The sequence below is a fragment of the Herpailurus yagouaroundi genome, unplaced genomic scaffold, assembly GCF_014898765.1.
Source record: "Herpailurus yagouaroundi ecotype Mexico unplaced genomic scaffold, PumYag 214, whole genome shotgun sequence".
Lineage (NCBI taxonomy): Eukaryota > Metazoa > Chordata > Mammalia > Carnivora > Felidae > Herpailurus > Herpailurus yagouaroundi.
In genome coordinates this window covers 2,345,552-2,354,036 of record NW_024412445.1, presented here as the reverse complement: position 1 = coordinate 2,354,036, position 8,485 = coordinate 2,345,552, and positions in this window count along the sequence as shown.

Below are 8,485 nucleotides of genomic sequence, written 5' to 3'. Positions count from 1 at the left end.
GGGGGAGGCACGGTCGTGGCGTCTCCATCATGTGACCTCACGTGATACCTGGTGCGGCCAAGGGGCTCTGGCATATGGATTAGGATTTTTTTTTAATTTTTTTTTTACATTTATTTATTTTTGAGAGACAGAGCACAAGTGGGGAGGGGCAGAGAGAGAAGGAGACAGAATCCGAAGCAGGCTACAGGCAGGCTCTGAGCTGTCAGCACAGAGCCCGACACGGGGCTCGAACCCACAAACCGTGAGATCATGATCCTGAGCCGAAGTCAGACACTTAACCAACTGAGCCACCCAGGCGCCCTTGGCAGATGGATTAGGATGTTGAGATGGGGAGGTGCTGCCAGACTCCCCTGTAGTCGTGCGGGTCCTTGCATGGGCTGTGGGGGTGGGGAGGGCCGGGAGCCAGTGCACACAGGGGCCTCCAGCACCTGGAAGAGCTTTATCTGGAGCCTGGTACACCCAGCAGTCGTAGGAAGTGTTTGCAGATCACCCTGAAGAACAAGGCACCCAAAACCAGCCGGGTTGTTCTGAGAACGTCCAGTCTTCAGGGCTGCAAACCAGCCGCTCAGCAGAGCCCACGGATGGGTGACCCGAGGGCCCTGCTGGGGGCGCACCCCTGACCCAGAGACCTGGCCTCGGGCTAGTCCTCGGGGAGGGGTGCTGGATGGGGCAAGATGGGATGTTGGGGACACCGAGACCCCCACCAGTGAAGAGAGCTCTGCAAGGTGGTACAGAGACTTCCTGCCCATTTATAAGCGTCTTTCTTGATTTTGGCTCAGGTCATGATCTTACGGTTCATGAGTTCGAGCCCCTCATTGGGCTCTGTGCTGATAGCACAGAGCTTTCTTGGGATCCTCTCTCCCTCTCTCTGCCCCTCCCCACCACTCTCTCTCTCTCTCTCTCTCTCTCAAAATAAATAAACTTTAAAAAACAAACCATGTTCTAATGCAGACTGGCCTCCCTCAGTGGATTCAGCCAGAAGCAGTAGTGTTTATTGGATGATTCTGTGTGGACGTGAGCTCACCTCACTGAGTTCCTGCTCACACCTGATAGGGAGGGAGCCATGTGAAAATAATTGCACGGGGTCCTAGAGGATGTCGGGGGAGGCAGGGAAGAGCGGGGTCCGGTCCTATTCGTGGACCCTCAGAAAGCTGGAATGTCGAGGGGTCACCCCTCCCTAACATGACCTCAGGATCGTTTGTCATTAGCTAGGTGCCATTTGTGGACTCAGTTTTCTCCATGAATAAAATAAATTGAACGACTAAAATGCATTTCTAAAAAAAATCCAAAGATGGAGGGAGAAACCTTCTTTGTCCTTCTGACTGATGGGAAGACCGAAAAACAAACCTGGACTGAAAGCCACTCTTTCCTCCGCACTGACGGGGCAGTCCTGGCATGCGGGGCCTGCCTGAGCGCTCACAGTCCCTTCTCAACAAGGCGTTGCCTAATTTATCTCTGGGAGAGTCCGGAGTCTCTCCTCAGACTGTGCATCTTCCCGGGCTGATTCCTCAGGCTGGAGGCTGCCCCTGCCCTGGGCACACGGCCCCCGGTTCAGCCACAGGTGGGCCACCAGCCCAGGAAGCCACCAGTCCAGGAGGCCACCAGCCCCGGAGGCCACCCACCTGGAAAGCCACCAGCCCAGGAGGCCACCAGCCTGGGAGGCCACCATCCCAGGAAACCACCAGCCTGGGAGGTCACCAGCCACAGAGGCCACCAGTCTGGGAGGCCACCATCCCGGGAAGCCACCAGCCTAGGAGGTCACCAGCCACAGAGGCCACCAGTCTGGGAAGCCACCAGCCCCGGAGGCCACCAGCCTGTGAGGCCACCAGCCTGGGAAGCCACCAGCTCGGGAGGCCACCAGACTGGGAGGCCACCAGCCTGGGAAGCCACCAGCCCCAGAGGCCACCAGCCTGTGAGGCCACCAGCCTGGGAAGCCACCAGCCCCGGAGGCCGGGAAGGCAGTCCCCCTCTGAACAGGCAAATAGCACGAGCCAGCAAGCCCAGCTGTGTGTGAGCCAGAGTCCACTCGGCAGCGTCTGGAATAAAGAAATGTCTCCTCCTGAGACCACAACCGCCCAGGAAAGAACTTAAAGGCACGTGATGTTTGATACGAATGTCAGAAGCGATTTCGATGTCCCTCAACACCCGGGGGCCCCTCCGGGCAGCTGTGTCCTGCGGGCAGGAGTCCCCATCACCCCCGGAGCTGTGACATCATGACCAGCGAACACTCAGAAACGAGCTGAATCAGCAGCTCGGGGAGAAGTCATCGAGTCCTGGTAACTGTACCTGAGGGAGGATTACACCTGAACCGAAAACAGGAGCTGTTAGAGCTGCTTGGGCTGCTGGTGTTGCCGCAAATGGGCGGGTGGTGCCGCCGGGGACATGGGCTCCCCGGAGCTTCTCTGGCATCTGCACTTTCAAGGGCAGACACCGAACTCATTCTGCAATTGCACTGACCGGCCTATAATTTCAGGCCCTGCGTCTGTTTAAGGGATCTGTGCTCCGAGCGAGGCAACGCGAATGTTTTCCAATGTTCTCCTAACCCTGGGGGTTGCAATGGCAGCGTGGGGGCAGCTGGGGGGGAAAGGGGGCGTGCAAACCGGGCTCAGGGCCGGCTCGGGGCTTATTTTAAAGCCTCTGAGACCATTGACAGCGGTCCTGTGCCTTCATGTTTGTTTTCATTCTTTTTTTCACTAAAAAAACCACAGAGAAATGTACTTCTAATAGCTCATGGGTGAAGGGACAGATTGCTCCCGTGGTCGGCATGAAAGGAACGTCAGGGGTAATTTTAGACAAGATCCAGTGGGGGCATCATCTCATTGCAGTGACCTGGCCCCTCCTCCCCGCACGCTGGGGACTTTTAATATTGTAATAGACTCACGTCGTTACGCTTACTTATTTGTTCTGAGAGAGCAGGAGGGGCAGAGAGAGGGAGAGAGAGAATCCCAACCAGGTTCCTCGCCATCAGCAGAGTCTGACGCGGGACTCGAACCCGTGAACCGCGAGATCATGACCCAAGCCAAAGTCAGATGCTTCACCTACTGAGCCCCCCAGGCCCCCAGGAATATACTCACTTTTAAATGATCCGCTCAACCCAGTGATTTCATTCATGCTGCTCTCTCCAAGTCATCTTGTGGCACCAGGTGATTTAAATACAATTCCTTTGAAATCAAGGACTTGTGGTGCGTGTGGGTCACACACCAGGGATCGAAGCCGGCCTAGGGCTGATTGCACCTGGTGACTCTCAACTCCGGTTCTCCAGATGAGGGGGACCCCCTTGCAGTGAGTGAAGCAGCTGGGGTTCGAGGAGGAGGGCCTGAAGTTGGGCGAGTGGAAGATTCTAAAGCGGGCTGGAGGGCTGCATCCGATGGGAGAGTCTACAGGTAGGAAGCAGGGTGTGTCCAGGCAGGGATGGTGGCCTGGAGGGGCAGAGTCTGGGGCACACGGCCTGGAGACCAGTCTTGGTTAAAGGCATGAGGTTGGAAATTGAAAAAAAAAAAAAAAAAAACAAAAAACTGAAGAAATTAGCAAATCCGAGAAGAGAGCTCATTGTTTCCCACTGGCGATGCCTGTTTATTCTTCCTCAAGTTAGCCTGACCTGGAGCTGGATTCGTTTGTAGGTGAAATCACAAATACTGGGCACCCCAAAGGACCTCCAGAACCCGCTTAGGATTCACCGACAATTATGTACAGAAAAAGCGAGCATACGGCTCATTTCAAACATGCATTTCGTCTTCTCTAAGCTCGGCAACAAGGCAGAGGACAGAACGTAACGTAAGGCTCCAACGTTAGGGCCAGAGAGGAGAATCAGTGTTTACGCAGAGCTTTGCAGGTACCCTTTAAAAATGGGAATTTCGGGAGGTCTTTGGGAAAGTCGTGTTACCCCATTTTATAAAACAGAAAACTGAGCCTCGGGGGTCCGTCTGTGCGCGGCCGGGACCTGCCTGGACCTCCCAGCACCCTGGCCTCGGATCACACGCCTGCTCTGGCCGACCTTCTCAGTCTTCGTCCCCAGGGGACCTCTAATTTCCCGGGCAACCCAGGGTGACAGGACCAGGCAAACAGCCACATTCGCCCAAAACGTTTTAGATGGCTCGTGGTTTGTTTTACAAAATTCCTGTGAATTGGGTATTTGGTCCAGAATTCGCCTGGGATTGTTTTGAAGTTTTGTGTTGAAATGGTGATATTGTACATCCAGAGCTTTCTGTCCTTCGGGATTTTTGGTGGGGGGGCTGGTAAGGGCATGCGGGGGTCACTCTAGGCCCTGTGTACCTGAGGGGTTACAAAGAGGCTGGTCCGTCACTGGCTCCGGCAGGGACCGGCCTGTCCTGACAGTGGGACCTCGGGCACGTGACTCTCAGCCTCAGTCTCTGATCTATTACGTTTGTTGCACCCTGAGAGGGCTACAGAGTGACAGAGCTCAGGCCCTGCCCTCCAGGGGCTTCCATGGACAGGAGACAGAGGGCCCAATGCCCCGTGTGCTGGGTTTCCAATGTCACTCTGCTGTCAACCCGTCCCCGGGGAGGCGAGATGAACCTGGTCCCCATCCAACCTTTCTGGGGTCATCCTAGGCCCAGACATGGCTCCTCCTCAAAGATGGAGGTGTAACTGGGGACCCTCTTGGGACGAAGCCAGTTTAGCAGAACCCCGGGGCGAGCAGCAGACGACGTAGGATGGGGCCTTTAGGTCGCAAAACTGTAGCAAGCGGGGGCTGCTTCTGAAGTGAGGAAGGCAGTGACCTCGCAGCCCTCCGAGATTGGAAACGAGGGGCTCCAGCCTCAGGGGAAAGGCATCCCAGCCCCGCCCTTGGCTGGTGGAGACGCACAGCTGCCAGGCTTCCCGTGGGAATCTGGGGCGGCCACTTCCTTCAGTCGGCTGAGGTGACCACGAGTGTGGAGCGCGGGCGTCTGTGCAGGCACAGAGATGCCACTCCTGATGTGCCCAACACTGAGCATCGCAAAGATGGGGTAGAATGTGGTCCCTTCCTTCCGGGGGGGTGAAGCCGGCCCCGTGGTCACCCAGGGGAAAGCGGGATAAACCCACAAGTCCTGCTTCCAGTTCCTGCCGACGTTCCCCGGCGTCCTCCCAGCCACCAGGCAGCTTCCTTTCTCAGCATAGCCGTGAGCTCGCAGATTTTAAAGTTGTTGGTGCGTCTGGTCCAGAGAGGTCTCTTTCCTCTTGGATGCTGACGTTCCACCTCGGGCCGCTGGAAGCCTCTTGCAGCGGGAACCCCTGCAGGTGGGGGGCGTGCGGGAGGGTTTCAGGGGTGCAAACCACCCCCCAACATCCCCAGCAGCCTCTACGCACAGCGTGGTACCCCAGCCCCTCGCCCCAGCGTTTCCAAAGCTTTTCTCTCCCCTTTTAGATGATCTTGTTTCAGTTTTACTGCTTTCTTTCTCGTCCCCACAAACCGACCCGAATGTCCTCATGACTTAGGTGACTCTTCAGATGGAGACACAGATCTATTTTTTAAATGTCAGTGCAACTTTCTCCACAAAAACAAGGGAGGGATCTCGGAGTGAAACCCATCTATCTCCTGCGGTTTGGTCTGATGAAAGTCTCCGTGAAGCCTCAAATCCACATATCCGTCTTGGGCTCGGGGAGAGGCTCAGAGCCGAGCCCCCCTCCCCCCGCCCTCCACCCTCAGGGGAGGCTGAGACTTTCCCAGGACTCTGGTCTCCACGGTCGGCCAGGGAAAGGATGCATTCATAGTCATTCCTGATTGCAGTGTTTGGGGGTTTGTTGTTTGTGGGTTTTGTTTCTGGCTTTGGTTTTCAGCTATTTCATGATCCAGGAACAGAGTGGCGGTTGTCCCTCAGTGTACTGCCCAGAAGGTGAGTCCGGGGCCAGAGGGACCCTCTAATTAGACAACCTCAGTGGAAGGAATGAGATTTTAAAGACTAAAATAGGCTGGCCATAGACGACAAACAGAACAGGATGGCCCTCCCTTTCTCTGAACCCTTTCCTGGGGCCCAGCAGGTCCGAAAGCTTCGAACTTGACCGGAAGCACAGGACAGCTCCTCGGGGATGTTTACTGATCGTGGCAAACCATGGGAGGCAGAATTTTTTAAATGGTTGGCTCTTGGGGCGCCTGGGGGGGCTCAGTTACTTAAGCGTCCAACTTCGGCTCAGGTCATGATCTCACGGCTCATGGGTTCGAGCCCTGCGTCGGGCTCTGTGCTGACAGCTCAGAGCCTGGAGCCAGCTTCAGATTCTGTGCCTCCCTCTCTCTGCCCCTCCCCCAACTCATGCTCTGCCTCTCTCTCTCTCTCAAAGGCGAATAAATGTTATAAATAAATAAATTAATTTAATCAAAATAAAATAAAATAAAATAAAATAAAATGGTTGGCTCTGAAATGGAGGGTTTTTCTGAAAATGAGGTCAGGTTTGGGGTCCAGAGCAGGGATGCAGTTTGCTTTACATTATGTAGTTCTTTGAGTCTGTTTTGCTTTATCTTTCTGGGCTGAGAGCATGCAGAGATAACAAGTTCGCACATGCTCAGAAAACGCCGCAGGAATTCATGACTGCACAAATGATGGCGCACTTGGTCCCTCGTTGAATCGAGGGTGCAGCTGGCCTGGGACCCTCTCCCAATCTCGAAGTCAGCTCATCTCGGAGACTCAGGGAGCCTGGGGCTCTTGTCTCTCTTGTTTGTTGTTTCCTAACACCGTATTTCCAAATTCTTCCAGATGATGAGGACTCTACTGAGGGCACGCCGGAAGAGGTGGCCTGGTCGCCAACTGGTGGAAGCCTGGGGTCAAGACCAACGTACGGCCGCACCCAGACATCTGGTCCGCTGCTGACTCCAGAGACCAAGGGAATCCCAACGACTTTGCACCCCTAACATGCTTATCGGCCTCCTTCTGCACATCCCACGAGCTTAGCTGGTCTGGAGGGACGATCTACTTAAACATCTGCCTGAATCACAGCCACTGTTGGCCATCCGTGCTGCGGGGACAGTGCCCACGCGCGGTGCTGGCAGCTCCGGGCACTGTGGCTGGTTCCCATCACGTGGCTGGTTCCACAGGCCTGTGGCCAAGCAGAGCTTGGCAGGCACCTGGGGTCCCTGCTCTGGACAGGATATGCACACCCGTGTCACACGTAGGCTGCTGACCCCCATGGGGACAGAACAGTGACCCCCCCCTTGTGCCATCAGGGCAATGATGCTGTCTGAGCCGGTCCCCTTCTTCGTGTGTTGGGGTTCTTCACGCATCATTTACTGGCAGGCCTTGTCACTTTCAGTCCTGCAGAATCCTCTGGAAAACAAAATGTCTTGGCCTAACCCGAGGCCCCTAACCGCTTCCTGCCAGGGTCTCTGGCTTTTCTCCACCCCTCCCCCACACTTCTCTTTTCCAGGGAGAGCTGCCAAAGTAAAGCAGATTAGTCCTGTTCACAGGGTCCCCCGATGGGCCATCCTGCATTCCAGGGGAGGCTCGGCTTACCACGGGGGTGGGCTGTCCCTGGCTGGACCACACCAGGGAGCGGGTGACCTGGAAGCCTGTGCCGCAGAGGGGGTCTCCAGGCCACCCAGCAGGGACTGCAGGACTCAGCAGAACAGGGGCGCACGCCCACCAGGAAGAAAGGGAGGGTGGCCCTTCCCCTGGACGGGAGACCACTGTGAGTTTTGCCTACGCTGTCATTTCATTCTCTGCGGGTCCTTGGGGACGCCCATCGGAGCCCCATCTGGGGTCCTGGTCCCCACAGGGGTGAGCCGCAGCCCTCCCCCCTTCCCAGCCCCACTGTCTTGCTTTCCCAGCACAGTCTTGTGCTCCGTGAAGTGTGAGCTTTGCCAGTACCCCAAGGCTGTCCCCTACCTTATGGAGCAGCTCCCTGATGACACCGGGGCAGCCATCTCAGAGCACGTGTCTTTGTGGGGCAGAGAGGGCAGTGGGCTTTGCTCGAACCCGGGTTCCCCCATGGGGCATGGGGCCAGATGGAAGGTTCTAGTACCTCCCAGCCCAGGCACCTGGGCTGCGACACGCGGTGAGGACCGACCTTGGCCGCGTGTCACCTGCTGTTCGGGCTCACCTCCCACACCCACCCGAGGTCTGGCCAAACAGAACTCTTTCCTGATTCCCAGAGGTGTTCAGACTCCAGGCCTTCCATCCCGTTACCTCTGCGTGAGGCGGTGACACTGGGAGCCAGGGAGACAGCAAGGGTCTTCCTCCATAACTGTCCATCCTCCAGGGCCTTCAGAGGGGCTTCTGAGTGGGTGCTCCTGACACTCATTGTCCCCCATGCCCCTCAGAAGCCACCTCACCCTCGGACCCCCTGCATGGGTCTCTAACACGCAGCTTCTCACCGATGCTGATTGACAAGCTGTGGGTCAGGATCCCCTACAGAATCATGCAAGTTAAAAGTGCCATAAACCAATTTAAATCACACCTTTTGCTGGACCTGGGTGCTGGAGCTCCACCATAACACTGTCCCCAGTCTCGACCATCACACACCCCAGGGCCTCCAACATCAGACACTCCCAGGCCTC